The 12,998-nt window shown below is 47.0% G+C and overlaps 1 long non-coding RNA gene across 2 annotated transcripts; it reads right to left on the reverse strand.

Moving 5' to 3' along the window:
• Nucleotides 1-5,639: 5,639 nt before the first annotated feature.
• LOC143689527 (uncharacterized) lies at nt 5,640-8,812 on the reverse strand. 2 transcript variants are annotated; one of them, XR_013178818.1, is made up of 5 exons: nt 8,775-8,812; nt 8,588-8,639; nt 7,578-7,634; nt 6,162-6,326; nt 5,640-5,899 (listed from the first exon to the last, which is right to left on the reverse strand). It is a non-coding gene; the product is annotated as an uncharacterized LOC143689527 (long non-coding RNA). The 2 variants fall into 2 exon arrangements; XR_013178817.1 differs by having other exon boundaries at nt 5,640-5,969.
• Between the last annotated feature and the right edge of the window lie 4,186 nt (nt 8,813-12,998).

Here is a 12,998-nt window from a genome sequence, read left to right on the forward strand (position 1 = left end):
CCTATTTAGGAATACAGTTTTATGTATTTTGACATGTATATACCCATGTAAGCAATACCACAATCAACATACAGACCATATCTCCGAACGTTCCTTCATGCCTCTTGATATTCAATTCCCCTGCTTCCCACCCCAGGCCCCAAACAATCACTGATATGCTTTCTACTACCATTAATTAGTTTTTTCTTTCCATTGACTATGACCGCATTTGCATTTTATAGAGCTCCAGCTGCACCTCAAGACTTAATCAAAATGATGTAAGCCTGGAGGCTGGGAGAACTTTTAAGGTGCTGTTGCAGTAATTTAGGCAAAAGAGGCCATGGGTCTAAATGAAGGCAAGTAGCTTAGGGGTGAAGAGGAGGATACAGATTGGAGGTTGTCTTGGTAAATGATCATATATGGGATATACAGGAGAGGAAAAAGTAGCAGTGACCTTGGCCAAAAGTGCCTCAGTTGGGGTGAGGATAGGGGAGGAACTGACTGCAATAGGCTAAAGACGTGGAAGAGTAAATGCAGTTACTTTATACTCACCTTTATAAGAGTTCAACCATGAATGGAAGGGAACATAAGAAGATGGCTAAAGGGGAAACCCAGGAAAGAGGGGTATTTTTTTTTTTTTAGGGAAAAGATTGTTTACATGTTTACAGCATTTTGGTAAGGAATTACCATAGACAGCAAGATTAAAAATATAGGAGAGGATGGGCCACAGTGGCTCAGCAGGCAGAGTTCTCATCTGCCATGCTGAAGACCCGGGTTCAATTCCCAGTGCCCGCGCATGCAAAAAAAAAAAAAAAATCTATATATATAGATATATAGGAGAAAGGGGGCCATGGTGGTTCAGTGGCAGAGTTCTTGCCTGCCATGCCAGAGACCCGGCTTTGATTCCTGGTGCCTGCCCATAAAAAAAAAAAAATATATATATATATATATATAAGAAAGAAGAAAGCAGAACCCAGAGGAAACATGAAGGGGAGGCACAGATGAGTGAAAAACAGGTTAAAGTTCACCGTTGCCTTTGAGTAGTGGGAACAAGGTAAAGGTGATGAGGCTATACAGCAAAGGAGGTAAATTTTCTTTGTCATTTAAGGGGCAAGGCCATTGTTGGAGATCATATTATATCCCCTACAAAAGGCATGGTCAGGTCCTATGTAAATAGGACCTTTTAGCCGTTGTTATTTAAGAACTGACCAAACTGAGGGTGGGCCTTAATCCAATACGGTTGAAGTTCCAATAAACAAAGGAAATTGGACACAGAGAGAAAAGCCACAGGAAGCAACCAGAAGCTGGCATTCAATGGAACCCAGAAGAGAAAGGAGAAGATGCCACCATATACACTGATTTTGAAAATCTTGTGGCTGACACTCCCTTTTCCAGTGTGTGCTGGTTTGAAAGGATGTATGTCCCCTGGAAAAGCCATGTTTTAATCTAAATCCCATTTCATAGAAGCAGAATAATCCCTATTCAATACTGTATGTTTAGATCTGTAATTAGATCATCTCCCTGGAGATGTAACTGAATCAAGAGTGGTTGTTAAACTGGATTTGGTGATGACATGTCTCCACCCATTTGGGTGGGTCTCGATTCGTTTCTGAAGTCCTATAAAAGAGGAAACATTTTGGAGCATGAAAGAGATTTGGAGAGAGCAGAGAAGAACGACATAGCCACGAGAAGCAGAGTCTACCAGTCAGCAGCCTTTGGAGATGAAGAAGGAAAATGCCTCCCGGGGAGCTTCATGAAACAGGAAGCCAGAAGAAGAAGCTAGCAGATGAAGCCTTGTTCACCATGTGCCCTTCCAGATGAGAGGGAAGCCCTGACTGTGTTCGCCATGTGCCCTAACACTTGAGAGAGAAACCCTGAACTTCATCAACTTTCTTGAACCAAGGTATCTTTCCTTGAATGCCTTAGACTGGACATTTCTATAGACTTGTTTTAATTGGGACATTTTCTTGGCCTTAGAACTGTAAACTAGCGACTTATTAAATTCCCCTTTTTAAAAGCCATTCTGTTTGTGGTATATTGCATTCTGGCAGCTAGCAAACTAGAACACAGTGTATGGACAGATGAGTAGAAAATACAGACAGAAAATAATAGCGGGGGAGTGGATAAGGAGTATAGGCTGTTCTGGGTCTTCTTTTTTATTTTTATACTTATATGTATTTTTTTGAGTGATGAAAATGTTAAATTGATTGTGGCAATGAACGCACAATTTTATGATGATACTGTGAACCAATGATTGTATACTTTGGATGAGCGTATGGTATATGGATATATGTCAATAAAAAAAATAGTTCCTGGCAAAGCTGTATTGTTCGTTGGATTGTCCGAACAAATATCAAAGTCACTTATAAGTAAGAAAGGGTATAGGATCAAGAATGCTGGAATCATAAAAGATAGAAGTGAGCAGAGGCAGAGTGGACTGAGTCAGGCAGGGTAACCCTTAAAAGGAGGGCTCACAGCCTAGCAGGATGACAGAAAAGAAGTGATTTCTAGCGTAAGGATCCCATTACTGTGAGTTCCAGCATGATCCAGCTTAGCCCAGGCCAATCCAGCCCCAAAAGACAGTGAGAAATCAAGATGAAGTTAAGGAAACCACGCTTGATGGTTTAAATGTCCCTAGCTGTACACAGATGGATTCTTTAAACTAGGTTATTCCTTCCCAGCAGTGGAGAAATGGCTCTCACATATCAGAGAATGTCCTTTATAAATTGCTCACATCACAGATGTCAGAATAAGTAAAATTCCATTCCCAGTCAAGAAGAGCAGAACCTCTGCCCGTATTGCGGTTTTCCTCTCTGCTTCTTTTCACACACATATCTCATTTGAGCCTCAAAACAACCCCATCTGGGTGGTCCACAAACCCATATCACAATTCCAAAACTCTGGAAAGCTCTGAAAAACAGAAGTATTTTGATACTCCTTTAATGGAAAACTTGACCTGACCTTTCATAAGGTTATTTATAGCCTTTATTTGCCCACTTAGGGTGTCTGACTGCAGGGTGGAGCCTGTTCTCTGATGTCATGCACTACAGTTTATGTGCCCCAGATTAGCTTTCTAGAATCTAACAAGCTGTGAATTCCAAAACATTGTGGTCCCCAAGGATTTTGGAAAAGGGATTGTGGGCCTGTGCCACATGGCTTCACATGTGAAGAAGAAACCAAGCCTGGAGAAATACATTATACTAAACAGGTAGATTTGTGCCAGGCTCTGCTCTTGACTATCTAGCTGATGGCATTTTGAATTTCAGCAATGTTACTCATGGCAATATAGAGTTGAGTCTGGATTGGTGGAGGAGAGCCTGGACGCTGGATCAAAACCAAAAGCCTTTGTGCTTTCCCCTCCATTGGTTGCCTCCCATGATTGTCTCCATGCCCTTGCCTTCCAGTCACTCCCATTCCCACCACAATCTGTTTCCCCTGCATTCCCGCCCCACCCCCCACCCGAAGCTGCTTTCAGGAGGTTCCCGGCTGCTCTCACTAGCTTACCGTTGACATTCATATTGACTTTCATATTGCCCGATCAAGCAGTCACCTCTCAATCTTTTCTTGACTAGATCATTCAATTGCATTTGAAGCCATTGGCCACCCTCTTATCCTTGGAACTTTCTAGGCCTTTGGCTTTTTTGATCCCATTCTTCCTTGCTCCTCCTTTACCTCTCTGACTTTTCCATCTGGCTCTGTTATGAACTCCTTGCCTCCACTAGTTCTTCAGCATCGGGTTCCCGAGGGACCAGGCTTGGTCCTTTGGTTTTCACCCTTTATTGCTCTCCCTGGGCAATACCATTTTGGTTTTAACTACCACTTCCATTTTGCATAATTCCTGTATTTCTACTTATTTCGTACTCCCCCAAGCTTCAGATTCCTATGCTCAAATGCCTGCCAGATCCTGGGCTAACTTTAGAGTTGAAATTTGGGAGAGGAGAAGAATTTCTCAGCAAGTCTAAGCAATACGTTTAACACCTCCTTTTAACTTTATTTTATTATTGCTATGGCAAATTATTAACTACTCATATGCTATACATGATTGCCAGGAATTTATTGAAAACCTTTTATGTGGAATCATTGTGCTGGGCAAAGTAGCTTACTAGCTAATGAAGTGAAGAGTAGAGATAATAAAGCAAGTTCACAAACACCTATAATTGAAGACAGAAAACATGTTCTGGCAAGAGAGAAAACAGTCTGATCCATAAGCTTCTGCAGTGTATGTGTCCACTTTTCCTTCCCCTCACCTCCAGTTCCCTATCTTTTCCCAAAAGGCCACAGAGTAAGCAAAGGAGGAATTGTGTTGTTTTTAAGATAAAGAGAATTGACTGTTTTTAAATTCTTTTCTTCTGCTCGAAGCTTTTAATGACTCTTTTTTTTTTTTTAACCCCAGTTGTCTTCTAAAAAATGTCAAAGCCTTTCTAGACTAGGAACAAGTGTGGGCTCTTAATGAAATCCTATATAAATAATGATAGTACAAAGTACAACCGGCATGCCCGGAATGTGTGCCATTATATTTATTTCCATGCATTAAATATTTATTGAAATTACAATATGCCAGAAGTCAAAGAAGACGTTATTTCTTCGTGTACCTTCCCAGGTTTCATGGATTCAATGCAAGGCAGTCAGGGTAGAACAAAGCTGGGAAGAGCAGCCAACCAGGAACCGGTTTGCCCAGTAGTTTTGTCCTTAATAGGGAGGGAGCGAATCCTGACACCAACACCGTCTCGGGGCACTTTACATAGTGCCCAGCAGAGGGCAGCAGTGTGCAGGCAGCCTCACTCAGAGCTCCCAAGGGGGAGTCCCAAAGGAAAACACAGGCTCCCCCGATGCAGCATACACCCCCAGGTTAGCTGGAGAAGCTGTTGGTACATTAGTTTACCTTTTGCTCCATCTCATACTTCCTTTCATGTGAGAGTCTTGGATCTGATTTGATGGTCACTAATTTTCAGTCCAGTTTAATTCATTATTTATTGAGTACCTATTTCTGCCACTTATCCTATTGGTTGTACTATAGTGAATACAGAAATGTGCACGAGAAGCTTACAAATAATGAGATCAGAGAAGAGTGCAGAGGTAAGGCAAGCTTACAAATAATCAAAACTGAAGGCACAAATAAGCATTTATGGAGTACCTACCATGTACAGGGCCCAGTTCCCTAGAGTTTCAAGGGCGTGTGAAGCATCTCCTGCCCTCCTAGGTGTTTTGGGGAGTCAGGAGGTAAACCAATTACAAGATAGGACACTATAAGGTGTTATTATATGAAGTACAAAAGAAAAAAGAAAGTGGCGTAGAATACATAACAGCCCAGAGCTGACCCCCAGAGACCCACATTTCCTCTGTGGTAGGAAAGCCTGGAGCTGCCTAGGGAACCTAAGGCCCACCGTGAGGTTGGGGGAGGGGGGAAGGGAGGGCATAGGAAGAGAAGGGAGCTACCCTAAGAAACAAAGACACCTGAGGAAACCAGGCTGAAGGGACTCAGAGACAGAAAACTGTATCAGCGCCTCATGTAGCCCATCCATGGGCACCCCAGGGCCCAGCACCCCATGCCACCCACCCACAGACACCCCAGGGCCCAGCACCCCATGCCACCCACCCACAGACACCCCAGGGCCCAGCACCCCATGCCGCCCACCCGCAGGCACATCTCAGGGTGGCTGGAAGCAGGTGATTGCCTACTGCTGCCCCAGACATGCACTACCCCAAAAGTGATGACATTTGCAAACTCTGGGCAGGTAATTATCCCCTTATGGTGAAACAGGATTCAAGCAGAATGAGCACACCTCAAAAAACCAGAAGGAAAAAAGATCTTGTTTCTTTCCCAGGGTGTGGATTGAAAGGCCACCGCAGTGCTGTCTCCTCTGGGGGAGGCTGGGTCAGGCTGGGTCACACCCAATCTGCACCAGGGCCACCTGCTGTTCTGAAGACCAGAGGCCTTAGCAGGGGCTCCAAGATTTGGAAGACTCCTGTCTAATCAGGTTCATCTGAAACTGATTAAAATGAAATGCAAACCCAAGCAGCTGGCAAGAAAAGGTCAGACTTCTACCCTGACCTGGTCCCCTCCCTCCTAGCACAGCACGCACTGGCCTGGGTCCCATCACTGCTCAGCTTTCCCCTCCACCTTGGCAGTCCTTCACTGCCCAGAAACTCCAGAGAAAGGCCCCATTGTAGAGCAGACAAACCGAAATAGCAGCATCTTCTGTTCTCTGCCTCAGGGAGATTCACTTAAAACCCCAAAGTCCCAGATATGAACTGCAATGAGAGTTGTTGTTGCAAATGAGTGAGCCTGGACCAGATGAGTTGTTCGGTGAGGCAGGTAGTCAGAAAACAGCCAGCAATGGTCTGGGCTGGGGGGAGAGAACAATTAGGCAGTCACTCCATCAACCCAATTAGCAAACACTGGCAGGAGTTCTGATAATTCCCAAAGAAACACGGTGGGGAAAGCGGGGAAAGGGGACAAAGAAATGGGGGTGGGGGTGGGGTGGGAGTGGGTGATGGGGAGGGAGGGGTGGCTGCTGGATTAAAAATGCTAGGAATAAAAAAAAAAATGCAGTTGTTTCTAAGCTGGTAAATGTCATTTTTATCATTTTCAAATGTCCTGGATTTTTACTGTGCCCTGGAGCATTCCCATGAAGAGTGTTTGCATTAATTAATAAATCAGATGACATCTCCACTCATGAGCAGGCTCTGCCGTGCAAACGCCCAGGGTGGCCTGGGAAACGGTGACCGTGGAGCCTTGGTTGATCACAGGAATCACGTCGTCAGTCACTCAGTTGAACAAGTCAATCAGCCCTTCCTGAGCAGCTGCCCCTGCAAGGGCTCGCCTGGGTTTTGGGAGGGGGCGGGGAGGGGACACAGACATGAATGTGGTGGTATCTGCATGGATGGCTAGCTATGGTCAAGTCACAAAAAGATCTGCTGAGCAGAGATCGGGCAGAGTAATTGGGGTGGAAATCAGAGGGGCTGGCTGAGGAAGAGAAAGGTCTGATGATGACACACACGTCGGCCGGGCTTTGAGATACAGGGAAGGTGTGCGGGTGGTTTGCAGGTCGGGAGACCCAGGTTCCATTCCCAGCCCATGCACCCAAAAAATAAGATTAAATTTAAAAATCATCTTGTCTTCATGGCCAGAGGAGATAGAGGGTGAGTTAAGCAAAGACACAGAGAACAAGCTTTTAGGGAGCAGGGTGCAGCCCCTCCCCAGGGAGAGGTCGGGGTATGGGAAATACGGTGGCTTTAGAGACTGAGATGCCTTAGGAGGACCAGTTGGCAAAGGAGGCCTTGGAGTGGGTAGGGAGGACTGGACATGTGGCTAAAGGAAGACCTCCCACCCCCAGGTCCTGATGGGTCTGGGACAGGCCTGGGGCTGCAGAGCAGGACTCGGATCACTTCAGTCTCCGTAGGCAGAACAGGAAGGAGGAGGGAACTGACAGAGTGACCGTGGGAGGGCAGATGGAGACGGTAAGCCAAGATCCCCCCCCCACCCCCCCCCCGTAGATGAGGTGCTGCTGCCCGGGTCTCCTTTTCCACCCAGACCAGGCCCAGGAACCACTGTCGCTCGCCCAGCCTCCCACTCCATTATCCCTCTCTCCACTCACCTGATTTCTGTACTTTGCTTTTACCCCCATTTCACCTTATCCAGCCTTCCAGCCACTCTGAGAGAGGAAAATGGTAAAACATGCGAAGCTTTTGTTTTCAGTACAAAGATGAGGTGTCCTGTGTCCCTTGTGTTTGACCCGGTTTCAAGCCTGGTGTGTCTGGTTCCTCAACTCCAGTAAGCTTTACTCCCCTTGTCATCTCTTTATGATATGAGACTGGAGAGGGCAGGCACTCTGACCTTTGTAATTAAACACCCCAGCCAAGCCCCCTGCAGACAGTCCTGCTCAGGGAATATTTGCTGATGACCAGGATGGCGACATGCGGGAAATTATCTTCCACCGACACTCTTCTTCAATTACTGACACATGGAATTTCTGGCCCGTAACAGGTGTTGTTTCAGGCATCCGTGTTGAGATACATGGAGATGCGTGAGACGACATATGCACAGGGGTGAGGGCTGGGAAGTATGCCCACAGTATTGTGTCATCTTGGCTTCCAGGCCTCCTTTCTTCTCAGTATGGGTCACCAACACCTTCCCAGACACAATCCTCCTTCTCCCATCCTGGTTTGACAGTTTGAAACCGCCCAGCCTCCTGGAAGCGCCCCCCACCCACCCCCACCCTCCAGCAACACACATACACACACACGCAAGGCTGGGGTCATGTTTGTGCATGACCTGGCAGGCATTCTATACCCGCTCGGCACCCAGTCACACAATACCAGTTTGTTCTCAAAGCACCCGCCCCAAGTCACTCCAGGATCTCGGGTTTCATAACTGCCCAGCTCACCGCACCTGGTCCTTCTTTCCCTGGGGCTGCAGGGTGGGAGGCAGAGAGATGATGCTCCAATCCCACCCCCATTCCCACCCCTGCCACCCCACCCTGCTCCCAGTGCATGCAGGTCCAGGGCACTGAGGCTACAAGGCTTTTACAGACTGGCTCAAGATTGCACTACTATGAAAGTCAGGGAGAGGCTGGGCAGCTCTGGACATCCTTTGAGAGTGTCTGACCTCTTGCTCCAGGATGGAAGAGACTTTTACAGGTCTCAGGCTCACCTGTCAGCTGAAATTTAAAAAAAAAAAAATTACTTTGGAAGTACAAGGGAGGATGGAGCTGCACTGGTGAGGTGCCCTGAGAGTTCTCAGCTGGGAGCCTCAGCTGTGAGCAAGCCCCAACAGGAACGGTGGTGGAGCTCACCCTGGCCTTGAAGCTCCCACCACAAGCATAAACAGGTCTTCAGAAAGCTTTCTAACTTCCTCAGGGGCAGGAGGTGGGGTAAGCGGCTGTTGATTATTGTGTCATTTTCTGGTGCAGCTCCAGGTGACTGACTCTACCACCTCTCCTTCAGCAGATGCAGAGGCCTGGGGGCTTAAGGGAGAGAGTCGCTTTGAAGCCCCCAGGGTTGAATTCTTGAGTCCTGTCTTGGTGTTGGGAAACCTTGCAGCTGCTCTGGGTAGGCAGAGCCTTCTACTCGCCTAATCAGAGCTTTTTGGATCAGGGTGTTGGTGAAACAAAGTTTTGGCAAGAGCCTTGGAAGCTGCTGCCAGGAAGGAGGCTGAAGAGAGTTAATTAAACCTGGTAATTGGTTGCTTTTTACTTTTTTACAAGCAATAGTGACTATAGCTGAGAAGACACCAAAAAGCTGTTCTACCAGACCAAGGCCAAACTATCCCATGTCTAGGGGACAACGCCATCCCCTGGCCTGTCCTGAACTTCCTGTCACGTCTTATCTGGCACATCTATTTGTGAAATGATTCTTGAATCCTGTCTTGCTCCCAACAAACTAAAATGCAGGTATGCCTCACCCAAGTTTATGCTCAGTTAAAATGCCTATGACTGTGCATTTTAGAACTCTGAATGCAAGGGTAGCCTTTAGATGAAGTTACCTCACTCTGCTGCGAGAAGAAATTCGGTGGGACTCAAAGCAAAGGACTTCATTAAAGTCTTTTATTTTGGGGCAGAGCTGACTCATCATTTCCAGGAGATAAATTTGCTATCTGGGCAGCTTCCAGGCCCCCATCCACTTCAGCTGGCCGTTTCACGAGACCAGATGGCTCACATTAGATCTCAATTTGCACTTGCCATTCTTTGAAGCCGCATGTTCTGGACTGGCCCCAGCCTGAGCAGCTGATTCATCAGACGTTCTGGGAAGTCCTCACCATTTGATTCTACCTCAGCATAGAAGCTGTAGGTCAGATTTCCAGCTTTTTGTGGAGAGCCTGTCAATTCCAAGACCCAACACAGAACTGTAGCACTGGTTCTTCTGTCAGAGACGGTTCACACACTAGGAGCCCAGGAACATGGCATGTGCCTTTGGGAGACCTGGTGACTTTATCTAGACTCCTTTAAAGGATGGATGAGGTTGGAATCAAATAATCCAGTTGTGTGGCTTGGATAAAAGCAGAAGATAGAATTAATGGTCAGTTTTGAGCTCTGGGGTTTTAAGTCATAAGAGCACGGCCTTCCTCTGGCAGCCCTCCTCGCCAGGAACCCGTGCATTTGTTCAGGAAGTAGCTCTTGCGCTTGTGCTGTGCGCCAGGCATTGCGTGTACAGCTTGGGAAAGAAGGATAAAAAGATAGTTCTTGCCTTCTGGAGACTTAATGACTATGTCTGAGATAGGCAGGCACATGCAATAAAGAAAGTGAGAAGCGGTGCTGTGCAGAGATGCAAGACCCAGTCTCGGAAGCCAGACCGTCTGGGTTCACGCACCAGCAACGTGTCCACAAACTGTGCACCTTTGGGCAGATTCCATAAGCACTCTGTGTCTCAGTTTCCTTAGCTGTAGAATGGGAATAACAGTACCTATCCTAGTGCTTTATGAAGAATAAATTGGTTGAAAGGGTTTAGAACTGTGCGTGGGACTGGTGAAGAGCCACAGGGCGAATCAGATGAGGGACGTGAGGGGTCAGTAGAAATCCCAGGATTTGGGATCTGGACACGTGCAGCCAGGAAAGTTGTATTTGAGTCTACGGCCCACCACTGGGTTATTTATTTAATCTTGACAAGTAACAACCTTGGTTTGCTCCTCTGTAAAACAGGAAAAGTAATATCTCCCACTCCAACCTTACTGGGAAGAAAGAAGAGAAACCAACATTTATATCGGCTATGCACCAGGCAGTTTCATTCTGAAGCCTGAGAGAAATAACATATTTTAAATGTATTAATTAAAAAAAAATACATTGTAAACTGTGAAGTAAAACGCATGGGGTAATTCTCTTTCCCCCAACTGCCCTGGCCCATGGAGTTCTGAGCATGGAGAATAGAGAAATGACAAAAAGGGCAGGTACTACTCTGGTACTGTTTTGCATCCATGTGATGCTCCATATTTCCTGATATTTTGTCCCTGATTACTTAAGCCTTGTGACCCTGCAGGACCCCATTTCCTTAGGGGGAGGAACTAGGAGCACCAGGAAGCATAATGAGACATTCTGAGCTTCTCGAAGGGAAATTTTCAGGGTTGATATGATCAGAACGACTGGCACAAACATTCCACCGGTGCAGACCCAGTTTCCTCCAGGTCCTGAAGATGCCGGACTTCCGACTGCTAAGAGCTGATCCAGGTCTCTGGGCTTCTGGAAGGCAGACCTGCATGGAAAAGGAGCTGGTAAATGAAGGTGGGGGAGGAGGGTTCACATCTTTTGACTGAGGGACAAGGCCACAGCTGCGGGGTCAGCCTAGCTGCTTGCTCACTATCTCAAGCTGCCTTTGCGTGTCCAGGAGAGAGAAGCTGGCAAGGTTTCAGAGCTTGCCAGTGGGATCACAGGCCGCTGGCCTGGCAACGGTGTGGGGGAGGAGGCAGTCTGCAGTCGAATTGAGCAGGCAACATTCGGGCCTGTTCGGGAGACCTGCCAGAGCTAACGGGATTACCATCCAATGCTCTGACATCTGCCAGGAAGTTGTGAAATGAAATTTCAAGGACCCTACCACAGAGTCAGAGAGTGCGTGGGAAGAATTGGCTGCAAGCACGAATCCTTGGGGAAATTGGTCCATTTCCCTGGTGTTCCATTTGTCTCCTTGCAGAAGAGAAGCTTTGCCACTGAGCCCAGGATTCAGCAGCTGTGTTCCTCGAGCTGGTTGGTTCTCTGCACTGCGACCAGCTGCCCTGAGTGAGGATGAGAGGATGTGTGCCAGCAGGGGGCGGGGGGTGGTGCAGTGACATAAAGGAATGCCTGGGCTGACCCCCAGGGAACAGAAGGCTATTACCTGGCTCTTTTTCTCAGCCTCTCCCAGGTGTCTGACAACAGCAAGACTGTAAAGTTGATAGAAACCTACCTAGGAGATCTTTATCCAATCCTCTCAGCGGATGGAGGAAAATAAGCATGAAGTTGGTGCTCAAACTCCTACTTGGAGGCCCTGCCTGACCTCTTAACTGATTTGAATCTCAGTCTTCTCTGCTTATCCTACAAGATTCTTGGGAAGGTGAATTGAAATCATGCTTGTGGATCTTTGTAAACTGTAAAGTGCTTTAAACAGAAGCGCAGAGGTGAAGGTTCCAAGAGTTAAAGGAACTTACCCTCCAGCCATGCCAGGCTAACAGTTCTCCTGAAGATAGAGAGGACCGTCTACATTCACCATCTAGAGAGGACCGTCTACACTCACCGTCTTCCTGGTTGCATGTGATACAAGCCTCCTGGACTCTCTGGGCAGTCTGCGCTCCCAATGAAAGGTGTGTGGCCCAATCACAGAGATGGTTGGTTTTCTTGTCAGGACAATGTTTCCCCATGGCTCCAGTGCCACTGGGCTCCCTAACATGGAAGCTCCCCAGTCCAGGAGTCAACAGAGGGCCCTGTTTTCCATAGGATTTATGTTTATGACAATGTCTTTACCTTTTATCTAGCAAGAGTGAGTAATCTATTTGGGATAGTTAACAAAAACCAGACATTACCTCACTGGTGTCTTATCCAAAACTGTTCCAGTCTTTCCATTAATTCCAGTGATTCAGGATCTTTTGCCATGTTAAGCAGTATAGGAGACGTCTATAGACTCTTTTCGTCTGAGTGAAGTTATTCACAGAAGACACAAATTGGAGAAGTCCTGTTCTAGTGTTTGTATTCAAGCCCATTCTTTTCTCCAGTGAAGTCTCCGTGTTCTTCATTCTGAGAACATGGCAGAGGACTTAATCCCAGCTCATCCCCAAAGCTGCCCTGACTCTTTTCAGGTTTCTCTGGCACCCCTTTTCCCTAGAGGTTATGAAGTTTTTACATGAACTCCCGCTAGCCTCACTGGAAGCGTCGGTGTAGTTGCTGGAAAATATTAACTGCGGACAGACCAGCCTGGCGTGCTGCTCTCCGAGGCGAATGGCTATTTTCTAAAGAAGGGTCAGAGAGGTGGTGGCCTAAGTAGTCACAGGCTTTGTGAACAATTGCCAAATGTAGCCTGAAACAGGCTTCCCCCAGATCCCCCAGTGCAGAGAGGACTAC

Source organism: Tamandua tetradactyla, chromosome 7, assembly GCF_023851605.1.
Source record: "Tamandua tetradactyla isolate mTamTet1 chromosome 7, mTamTet1.pri, whole genome shotgun sequence".
Lineage (NCBI taxonomy): Eukaryota > Metazoa > Chordata > Mammalia > Pilosa > Myrmecophagidae > Tamandua > Tamandua tetradactyla.